The sequence below is a fragment of the Cricetulus griseus genome, chromosome 3 (genome assembly GCF_003668045.3).
Source record: "Cricetulus griseus strain 17A/GY chromosome 3, alternate assembly CriGri-PICRH-1.0, whole genome shotgun sequence".
In the NCBI taxonomy this organism is placed as follows: Eukaryota; Metazoa; Chordata; class Mammalia; order Rodentia; family Cricetidae; genus Cricetulus; species Cricetulus griseus.
The window spans coordinates 218592533-218604996 of NC_048596.1; positions in this window are offsets into that span (position 1 = coordinate 218592533).

A 12464-nucleotide genomic window follows, 5' to 3' on the forward strand; every position below is an offset into this window, starting at 1 on the left:
CCGCGCGCGCGGGGCGTGTCGGGAAGCGAGGCGACCTAAGCACTGCCTGCTCCGAGTCTGACGAGAATCCTGCCCTTCCGCCGCGATGCACGCGACGAGACCCCTTTCCGGCTTCCTCTGTTGATCTCCCACGTGTCGGTGGGATTAGAGGCTGTGTTTTCGGCTTTTCCATTGCCCGGGAGTCTCGGGAGGACGAGGTCCTTCAGGCGCGCCGAGGCCGACTAAGCACCTCTGGAGTGATTCAGACACTGGGAAAGAAAGAGGCTTCAGTGTGGGTCCAGCCAAGCCCTTCGTTTTGACTCTCAGAGTTTATTCGATGGGTTGTTGCACTGTTGTAATCCCTCTAGAAGGTCAGACAGTCCTTTGGGTTATCCGAGTAAAATGTTCAGTGAGCCTGTCTGAGGGGACGAGGAAGTTGCTGGGATGGAGTCATGTGAGCTGGTGGAACTGGCTTGAATCCCTTGGAGGGAGTGTCAAGGCGCGCAGCCTCTGGAGAGGCTGAGGTAACTAACGCTGGCTCCTTCCCCAGCCTGAGATCTGAGGGAAGCTTTCCGGGTGTCGGCACCGACTGACTAAACGTGCAGTCACTGGGCCGCCTGAGCGATTAGTCCTCTGCAGCCCGAGATAACCACACACACCCAACAGCAGGAAAAACAAACGAAAAATGGAGCCAGACATTGATGGGGACTCTTGGCAACTTAAAATGTTGATTTGGTGATCTAGTTTGTACATTTGTATCACACACACACACACACAGCCCTCTAAATCATGTGGAAATCTTAGGGATCATTTCTTGGAAATATTACGTAAAGTTAGAAAGCTCGTCTTGCACATACAGTGAAATTATGTGAAGGATGCCCAAATAGGAACACATAAATGTAGCCTATAAACAGATATATGACAACAACAGGATTGGTATGACAGTACAAAAAAAAAAAAAAAGCTTGCTTACAAAACTGGGTTTAAAATGAAGTCAAAATTTTGAAGAGAGATAAACACATTAAAGTAGCGGGTAATGTTTTCAGTCATTTAAAAACAAAAAGAATCTCGAGGGCGGTGGTGGTGCACTATGGCACTCTCCTAAGGAGGCAGAGGCGAGCAGATCACATGAGTTTGAGGTCAGCCTAATCTACAGAGCAAGTTCCACGACAGCCACGGCTACAGAGAGAAACCCTGTAAAACAAACAAAAGATAAAAGGATCCAAGGATTGTAATGATATATTATTTATGATTTTTAAAGCTTGCCTGCGGATTTAGAAAGCAAAGCCAGTCACAAGCCATAGAGACCAGACACACCTTTAATCCCAGCAGCCAGAAGCTAGGGGGTGGTGGTACACACCTTTAATCCTAGGACTCAGGATTAAAAGATAGAGGGATCTCTGTGGGTCCAAGGCCACCCAGATCTACACAACAGTGAATCAATCTAAAAGAGAATTATAGCTCACACCTTTAATCCTGACATTAGGGAAATATATAAGACAGAAGCAAGATCTCAGAGAGGCATTCATTCTCCAGCCACGATGAGGAGATGTTACAGTCTGAGGCTTGGTGAAAGCTTGTGGAGACAGGACCACCCAATTTAGTCAGAGGTAGAATTAAGAAGCTAGTGGCCAGCTGCTTTGCTTTTCTGATATTCAGCTTGAAGCTTGAATCCCAATATTAATCTCTGGGTCATTTATTTATTCGTATTACAAAGGATGGGGACTGTAAAGTTGCTGGGTGTGGTATAAATTGACATAATATTCCTAAGAGAAACAATGGGAAGTATATAACAAGCTTTGGCAAATATGCCTTTGGTCCCAACAGTTCTGATTTTTAGAACTTATCTAAGGACATTCTTTAAAAACACGAGCCAAGATATTAATGGCAACATTGTTTATAATATCTAAGCACTGATACCCCTAAAATGTTCAACGTTGAAGAAATTGAACAAACTCATCCCTTAGTGTCCGTTTCCTCATTTATAAGAGTAATAAACTACAAACTATAAACTACAAATAATAAACTACAGAGGATTGGATAAATTAGTAGAGGCTAATCCCCTGAAATAGTGCCTGGCACATAGTAAGCATTCTAGTGCAATCAATAGTTATAATCGTACTGCTTCTCATAGCCAGAAACATTCGAGCTAGCCAGCCATGGGCTGAGACCTCTGAGAGTGTGAACCAAAACAAACATTTCTTCCTTTTAAGTTGCATATGCCAGGTATTTTGTCACAGTGATGAAAAACTGACATGGTAAGGTATAATTTATTTCAAACATGAGCCAATAGCAGTACAAAACTGACCCCAAGGAGACAGGAAATGTGCATCCAGCCACATAACAGTCAATAGCTTTCAACCCAGAACTGCAGTGTAGAACCCACAAAATAACCCAAAACTGTCATAATATACTAACGAGAAAAAAAAAAACAAAACAGAATTGGGTGAGGCCAAGGGACCAGTACCCAGTTTGGAGGTTTCAGTCCGTGCTTATTCATTCATTTTTTTTTTTGAGGTAGCATATCTTGGCAAGAGCAGGTGATAAAACAGAATAACACATTTCATGGTAAGAAAGCAAAAGACAAGAAGTATTAGAGTTTCACTATGTCCTCTCCAGAGCCCCAGTGACCTAAAGATCTCCTGGTAGGGCCCACTTAAGATCTCTACCACCTCCCAATAATGTCAAGATGAGGGTCAAGCCTTTAACACATTGACACATGGCCCAAACTGTAGTGCCCAAAAGATGCAATATTTTTAAATGGATACCTCTATTGTGGCCAGGTTTTACTAAAGAAAAAATTCATTGGACATGTGAAGAAAAATGTGGCTCATAACCTTTTTTTTTTTCTTTTTCTTTCTTTTTTGAGACATGATTTTTCTGTGTAACAGCTCTGGCTGTCCTGGAACTCGCTTTGCAGATCAGGCTGGCCTCGAACTCACAGATCTGCCTGCCTCTGCCTCCCCAGTGCTAGGATTAAAGGCATGCACCACCACCAAAAGAATAAAAACAAAACAGTCTGGAGAAACAGATCCTGAAATGAAAGGATGTTTCAGCCACCATCATAATGGTTTTTTATTTTATCTTTTTTTGATTTTACACATCAATCCCAGTTCTCCCTCCCCTCATCACACTCCCCCCACCTTCTTCTCACCCCACCCCCCATTCAATCCTCAGAGAGGGTATGGTCTCCCAATGGGGTTCAACGAAGTCTGTCCTATCACCATGTTAAGGCCTGACCAATGCCCTCCCTCTGTGACTGGGCTGAGCAAGGTATCTTTCCATAGAAAATGGGCTCCAAAAAGCCAGTTCACATACTAGGAATAGATCCTGGTCCCACTGCCAGTGGCCTCATAAACTGCCCAACTTACCCACTGTCACCTGCATTTAGGGGTTCTACTTCCTCAAGACCCAGAAAAACCATAGTAATGTTTTAAGAGCTGCTATAACTATAATCTATGTATTCCAGACTTTACAGAAAAGTGAGTATAATAAAAAGAGGGAAAGAAATGGTATCCAAAAAAAGAGCAAATGGAAATTGTAGAAATGGAAAACAGTATATAAGAGTACATAGATCATAGTTACAGCATCTAACAAACTAAAATCATGTTCAATCAAATCAGAAATTACCAGACTACCACTAACTCACTTTAAACTTAAGAATATACTGTGACATGGATTGGAGAGATGACTTGTTTGGTAAAGTGCAAGTGTGAGAACCTGAATTAATTCCCCCAAAACCACATAAAGAGCAAGTATAGAAGTTTGTGCTTATAATCCCATGAGGGTCCCTGGAGTTTTGTTTTAATCATGGTGATGTTTCAGGGCTTGGTATGGTGATACAGTAATTTAATCCTAGCACTCAGGAAGCAGAGCCAGTCTACATTGCTTAAGGCCTGTCAAAGCTACATAGGTGAGATCCTATCCCTAAGCAAGAGAACCTAACTTTAAGTCCTCAGTAGCCACATTAGAAGCTGGTATGGGAAAACTTATCCTATTGCCAACTCAGAGGATGCAGAGATAGGCAGTACCTGGAGCTCACTGGCCAGCCAGGCTACCAAAAGTTTCAGATTCAGTGTGAGACCCTGCATCAAAATATAAGGTGGAATACAAACAACTAGGAAAACAACTGACATTAATATCAGGCTCCACATTGCTTTCACGTGAGTACACACACACACACACACACACACACAAACACACACTAAAGAGAGAGAGAGAGAGAGAGAGAGAGAGAGAGAGAGAGAGAGAGAGAGAGAGAGAAATGCATGAGCTAAAACAGGAAAATGTCATATATGTATAAAATGGCACAAACTATTTTGCACTACAACTAAAAATAATTTTCAAATGAAAATATTGTCTTTAGCAATATGAATGTTTCTTCACCTTTGAGAGGCAACCAAGGGCAACAGCAAAGCCTATATGGTTTTGGGAATCTCTTGGGATTCTCTTAACCAACTGGAAAGGAGTTTTCTCATACCTGATATTGGGCCTTTTGTTAGATAGCCTATGGCTCTTTAGGGGAAGCAATATCACTCCATATATACATATATGTAATATCTATTATATTATTGTAATATTAATATGTTATATTAATTATAATATAACATTACCATATATATATATATATATATATATATATATATATATATATATGGTGTGGCAGATGCTTTTAATCCAAGCACTTGAAGGCAGTGGCAAGGGATAACTGAGTGTGAGGCTAGCCTGATCTACAGAGTGAATTCTTGGAGAGTCAGGAATACATGGAGAAACCCTATCTCAAAAAAAAACAAAAAAGAAAATAAAAATATATATTTATATATATGTACTATAGTTAATTGTAGGTAAATATAAAATAATATGATTTGCTTTTACAAACATAGTTAATATTGTTTATCTTCCCTCTCTCACCTTCGGTATTGCCTCCCCCTCCCCTATTGAAGCCCTCCACCATTTTCCCATTTCCTCCTTTGTATCATCTGTATCCTTTTATTCTCTTTTCTTTTTTTAACATAATATTTTAATTGATTATTTGGGAATTTCACACAATGCACCCTGATCACACCTACTTTCCAGTCCTGCCAAGTCCACTCCTCCACCCTTGTTCCCTCACCACCAAAAAAAGAATAAAGAAAAAAATACACCAAGTCTGATCTGTGTTGTCCATATACTCATTGGAGCATGGTCAAACTCCCAGTGGCTAGCCCCTCAAAGAAAACCGAATCCTTCCCCACCCCCCCACCTCCACACCAATCTCCCCACCAGAAGCCATCAACTGTGGAGAGCCACACTTCAGCATCCCTATCACACTTTAAAGTTCTCTTTTCAATGATTTCCTGTCTAGACTGGATTTTTTTATGGTGGGGTGGGGTGGGGAGGGGAGTTGTCAAAAAAACCTTCAGCATCGCTCATTCCCAATTGTGAACTGGTAGTCATCAATACCAGTACAAGAGAAGCTTCTTTGCCCCTAACAGTCAGCGGCAGCGAGGCTCTTGGACTTCCATATGGTTTCTGGCAACAGCCCAGACCACAGACATCAACATGGCCTTTGGCCGCAGTGCAAACCCTCTCTCTAAAACTCCTTTCTTCACCCATGGTCCTTTTTTTTTTTTTTATCATCCTGGTTTCTGTGGTTACTCCAGGTTATGCACTCACATCTGAAGATTTAGAGCTAAGGAACCACAGATGAGCAAAAATGTGTGTGTGGGTGTTTCAGGGTCTATGCTAGCTTGATCAATATTTTTTCTAGTTTCATCCATTTACCTGCAAATTTCATTATTTTTAAAAATATTAATAATAAATAATAGCAAATTAAGATAAAACAAAAACTAATACACTAGAATAGTACAAAACAAACAAGGGAAGGAGCTCAAGAAAATGCACAAGAAAAGTAGATGCAGAGCACTACTCATTCACTCAATCAGGAATCCAATGAAAACACAAAACTGGAAGCAATAATATATACACAAAAGGCCTGTAAGAGAGAGAGAGAGAGAGAGAGAGAGAGAGAGAGAGAGAGAGAGAGAGAGAGAAGAGATGAGCATATAAATAAAATACAATTAAAAAAGAGAGAGAAAATTTAAAATGGTGCAGAACTTGTGGGAGTGGCCAAACACTGGCTGATCTAACTTGAGATCCATGCCACTAGATGAAGCCTATACCTGACACTGCCTGGAGGGTGAAGAACCAAAGGCTGAATAGCCCAGAGACCCAGGATATAACCAAACATGGGATTGGGAGGGTGGGGGTTAACCCATTAGAAATGATTCCTAATGCTACTCTGCTATCCTTGCAGACTAGAGCTTAGCGTAATCATTAGAGAGACTGTATCCGGCAGATGATGGGAGCATGTACAGAAACCCACAGCCAAATATGAAGCAGAGCTCTGGGAATCCTATGGAAGAGGGCAAGCAAGAATTGTTGGAGTCGGCTGAGTGTTGGTGGCACACGCCTTTAATCCCAGCGCTTGGGAGGCAGATGCAGGTGGAGCCCTGTGAGTTCGAGGCCAGCCTAGTCTACAGAGGAGTGCCAGAATTCTAGGAGTCAGAGGGGTCAAGAATACTATAAGAAAACCCAGAGCCAGGCATTGGTGGCGCAGGCCGAAAACCCAGAGAATCAACTAACCAGGACTTATAGGGTCATGGAGACTGAACTGACAATCAGGGAGCCTGTATGGCTTTAACCTAGGCCCTCTGTATATATATTATGGTTGTGGAGCTTGGTGTTTTTGTGGGACTCCTAACAGAGGGAGTGGGAGCTGTCTCTGACTCTTTTGCCTGCTTTTGGGACCGTCTTCCTCCTACTGAGTTGTCTTGTCCAGCCTAAATATAACGGGATATATTTACTCTTATTGCAACATGATATGCCATATATGATTGATATCCATGGGGGGTCTACTGTTTTCTGAAGGGAAATGGAGGAGTGGATCCAGAGGAGAGGAGGTGGGAGGGACTTGGAGGAGAGGAGGGAGGGGAGACTGTAGTCAGGATGTAACACATGAGAGAAGAACAAAAACAAAATAAAATAACATTCTGGCATGACATTATGAGATAAGAAACCTCCAAAGATGCACTTGAGTTTGTTTGCTTCTGCAGAGTTCCCTGAGGCCTGAAGGGGGAGTTTGATGGAGAAATCTCATTTAGGGATGAGTATTCCAAGATCTCTCATTCACTCTCTGCATAATATCTAGCTATGCATCTCTATATTTGTTCCCATCTGCTACAGGAGGAAGCTTCTCTGTTGATAGTTCAACAAGGTACTAGCTTGCTTTCCTGTCTGCAGTCAATCCATAGTCTTCTTGATTAAAGTTGAGTAAATTCAATTTTGTAGGTAGATGACTTGAATGTTTTTGCCTATAGGTATTTTTAACAATGGAATTCCAAACTCCTATGATCCCAGTATGTGGAGGGCTGAGGCTACAAAGTGAAGCTTCTACTGTGTTAGGTTTCTATACTACTACTCAAGTGACTCTTAATTTTATCTGTCTCTTTTTTTGTTTGTTTGTTTGTTTTAGACAGGGTTTCTTTGTGGCTTTGGAGGCTGTCCTGGAACTAGATCTTGTAGCCTAGGCTGGTCTTAAACTCACAAAGATACACCTGCCTCTGCCTCCGGAGTGCTGGGATTAAAGGTGTGCGCCACCACCTCCTGGCCTGTCTCTTTTTATATTCCCCTCTCCTCTCCCTACTTGATCCTCCATTTCCAGTCCCCCAACCCTGTGCTGATGTATTATTTATGATTAAAGCTGGTCTGAGGATTCAGAAAGCAAAGTCAGCCACAAGCAATAGAAGCCAGGCGGTTGTGTCCCACCACTTGGGAGGTAGAAGTGGATGGATCTCTGTTAGTTCAAGACCACACTGAGCTACAAGAAATATATCCAGTCCTAAAGAGAAACAGCTCACACAAAGATGATCTCAGCACTTGGGATCACATGCCTTTAATCCCAGGACTCAAGCAACAGGAGGAAAATCATACTTAGTATTGTAAACCTACTGGGTAGTTTGAATGTAATTGGCTCATAGGAAGTGGCACTATTAGGAGATGTGGTTTTTGTTGGAGTAGATATTGCCTTGTTGGAGGAAGTGTGTTGCTGCACAGGTGGGCTTTGAGGACTCATATATGCTCAAGATACCTCCTAGTGTCTCAGTCTACTTCCTGCTGCCTGCGAGCCAAGATGTAAGAACTCTCAGCTCCTTCTCTAGCACCAAGTCTGCCTGCAAGCTGCCTTGCTTCCTTCCATGTTAGAGGAAGATGGGTATCAAAGAAACTCATTATGGAGTTTGCTTTTAATGTTGCAAGACCAGCCATTTGGGCAAGAAACTGCTCTTGCCTGGACTGTTTGACTGTATGCTGTGTAAACTGGAATGCAGGACCCACAGGAAAGTGACTGCTGAACTTTCCAAAACAATATAGGATAGTCCTTCAGGGTTCCTGCTTCATGGAAGAGTCTGCCAGATATTCTGCAGGACACAGAAAAATGACTGACAAACTGCCAATACAGGCAGGACAGTTTCAAATTTCCTGCTTTGCTAAGAAGTCTGCCAGACACTCTAGGCCTGCCTATAGGCTGAAGATGGATACCCCAATGTTACAGAGAAACTCTGGGTGACTGATTAGGTAATGAGATGTCTCTGTCAATTCTAGAGAGTTTATATATTATCCTTCTGAGGTCTTTAATGGAGTAGAAGACAGATAGGTATGTCTATGGTTTTCCTTAGTTATAATTAAAGATAAGTTACATATAAAACTTTAGACTCATGCCACGTGTTGGTGGCTCTTGCCTTTAATCCCAGCACTCAGGAGGCAGAGGCAGTCAGATCCCTGTGAGTTTGAGGACAGCCTAGTCTCCCAAGTGAGTTCCTGAACAGGCTCCAAAAATACAGAGAAAAATACAGAGAAACCCTGTTTCAAAAATAAATAAATAACTTTAGACTCACAAAGATAGGATAGATGATAGAATATTTTCTTTAAATTTTGCCAAATGTTAATGGACTAAATATTGTTAGCTACAGTTCTTTCTGGATAACTGTTTTGCTATAATTTTACCTCCTTTATATTTAGACAGAAAAGAGGAGATGGTGGGGATGCCCTTCTGTATGCTGTTGATGTATCTTTCTCTCATTGCTTGATGAATAAAACACTGACTGGCCAGTGGCCAGGCAGGGAGTGTAGGGGTTGCTACCAGATGAGGAGAATTCTGGGGAGAAGAAGGCAGAGATGAGCTGCCAGGGAGATTCCAGGTAGCTACCAGGAAGATAGGATGCCGGGCATTCTCTGGTAAGAAAAGGCCATGTAGAGATACATAGATTAATAGTTATGGTTAACAATTAAGAGAGAACTAGCCAGTAAGAAGCCTAAGTCATCATCAGCCAAACTGTTTATAATGAATATAAGCCTCAGTGTATTTGTTTGGGACTGAAGAGTGGTGGGACCAGGTGGAACAGAAACAGATGATAATGCACTAAACCTCTGAACTGTAAGCAAGTCACAATTAAATGTTTTTCCATTTGTAAAAGTTGCTGTGGTCATGGTGTCTCTTCACAGAAATAGAAACCTTAATTAAGATAGGAGTTGGTACCAGGGACTTGGGTATTTCTGTGAAAGGCCTGATCATGCTTTAGTTTGGAGAAATTTGGACTTTGGGAATTGGGGTTATGAAAGCAGTGGAAGCTTTAAGTGCAGCTTAATGGGCCATACCAGTAGGAGCATGGAAGACAGTGGTGTTAAAAGTGATTTGAACTGTGGAGGATTCAAGAGGTTTCAGAGGAGAAGAATTTATAGTATGTTGTCTAGAAATTGTTCTTGTGATATTTGGTGAAGAATGTGGTTGCTTTTTGCCCTTGTCCAAAAAACTTTGCCTGAGGATTAATTCCTGTGGCAGAGGAAGTCTCAAAATAACCTAGTGTAGACTCTGCTGTGTGGTTACTAGTGCTAACTCTAATGAAGACATATAATTAAAAGGAGCAAGCTAGACAAGGGAAAACATTTGAGGATAAAAGGAGCACCAGAAAATGGGATGGTGCTAAATTATGTGTTCAAGGAAATAAACAGATTAAGAAATGGAATAAAGGGAGTTGTGACCTCAGGGAAAGATCCCACCCAACTAAATTTCCAACTTGTGAAAGGGAATTAAAGAAAATCTTAGAGCTAATTGTGGTGGTACATGGCTTTAATCCCAGTACTCAAAAGCAGAGGCTGGTGGATCTCGGAGTTTCAGGCCACCTTAGTCTACAGGGCAAGTTCCAGGACAGCCAATCTTCAGTGCCAAGATTAGGCAGTGAAGGAAACGGTGGAAAATATAAAGCTGATGAAGATTTAATTGAACAATGGGGGCATGTTACAGCCCCAGCAAGCAGCGTAACTTGGTAACTGTAGCCATGTGGTTCTGACTTAAGAGTCAAGGATAGAAAAAAGGCATTATGGAATTTGCTTGCACAACTAAGGAAAGCCACTGAGGCCAGGCATGTGTCAGAGGTGTCCAGGAATGGAGGCCTAAGGAGGCCATTGCATGAAGCTGTGAAGTTGAAGCTTGGATTGCCTTGGAGACCCTGATATGTAGGAGATGCAAGAACTATGGGATACCAACTGAAAAAAAGTTGTAATAGGGAATTGAACCAGCCCAAGAGAAAGAAGTTTGTTGCAATCAACAAAGATGAAAGGAAACTGGAGAGCTGAAGAGCGTTTTGATATCAGACATGAAGATGCAGGGTTTGGAGTTTGCCCAGCTGGTTTATGATCTTGCTTTGGTCCAGTATTTCCTCACTATGCTCCCTTCCCTGCATTTTGGAATGATGATGTATATTCTGTGTCATTATATGTTGGAAGTATGTGATCTGCTTTTTGGTTTTGATTTTAATGGGGATGAAAGTTAAGTGATTCCATGACTCTCAGAAGAGACTTTGAACTTTGAAATATTGTTGAGACTGTGACAGACTATGGGGACTTTTGAAGTTGGACTAAATACATTTTGCATTGTGGCTTGTGAGGGCCAGGTAGTGGAGTATGGTAGTTTAAATGTAATTGGACGATAAAGGAGGATAAAATCTTACTATGCCATTTATTATCAAGCAAAATCCCTGCACAAATATCACAAGACAAATGAACTGAGTAGCCAGCACACCATCCGTAGATCATTCCCAGTTCTAAATGGCCACCTGCAAATCCCTCAGCTCTGCTTTCTCTTTAGTACCTCCATTCCCAATGAAAACTCTGTCCTTTGGACCAAAATGTTCTCTTCTATTGGCTATCAGACTGGTGCCAGAAAATCTATAACAACTGCCCCCCATAATCTCATAGGGAGTGACACTATTAGGAGGTGTGGCTTTGTTGGAGTAGATATGGCCAGTTGGAGGAAGTGTGTCACTGTGGAGACAGGCTTTGAGTTCTCATTTATGCTCAAGATACTCCCACTGTCTCAGTTCACTTCCTGTAGCCTGTGAGTCAAAATGTAGAACTCTCAGCTACCTCTCCAGCACTATGTTTGTCTATGTGTCACCATGCTTCCCACTGTGATGATAATGGACTAAACTCCTAAAGTGTAAGCCAGCCCTAATAAAATATTTTCCTTTATAAGAGTTGCTGTGGTCATGATGTTGCCTCACAGCAATAGAAACCCTAACTAAGACACCTAGCTGGTTATTGGAAGAGAACCTACTACTACCATTTTCCTAAATTACCTCTGCATTCCTAACTGCATTCCTAACACTCATCTTTATACCCAGAAACAAGTGTCACTCTCACCCAGCATCCAAGAAGCTTCTTCCTTGAAGCAGATGGAGTCCATACAGAAGGTCACAATTGGTCAAAGTTCAGAGAACACTAACTGTGAACTTCTCAGGCTCAATAGATAGATACATCTACAACACAACTCTTATGCCCAAGACCTAGGGGATCATATGAAAGAGGGAGCAGAAAGTCATAAGAGCCAGAAAATCAGGAAGCCTTCTGCAAGATTGTGTCTTCTGACAATAACAGGAAAGCTACACCCATAAAATCTCAACAATGACAATACCAGTTGAAATGTCAAAATGAATGCAGTGAAATTTCATGGGACCCCACCCATAGATGAAGAGCTACAGGGAATTAACATCTGGGGAGAGAGGGAGAATTAGTCTTCTCCAAGGATGATCCCCCTAATTGATTATTCAATACCAGTGATCAACACTAAAACATATGCATACAAGCAACACAAAACTAACTCGGTAGCTCTGTAGATTGTATTTTATATTTATTTTGATATATGTGTAACAATAATAAAAAGAGGCCATGAGTTTGAGAGGAAGCATGGCAGGGGGCATGGAAGGGATAGAAGGAAGGTGAGAAAAGTTAGAAATGTTGTAATTATGTTTTGATTAAGAATAAAATAAGTTTGAGGCAGAGGCAGGTGGATCTCTGTGAGTTCGAGGCCAGCCTGGTCTCCAGAGCAAGTGCCAGGATAGGCTCCAAAGCTACACAGAGAAACCCTGTCTTGAAAAAACAAACAAAACAAA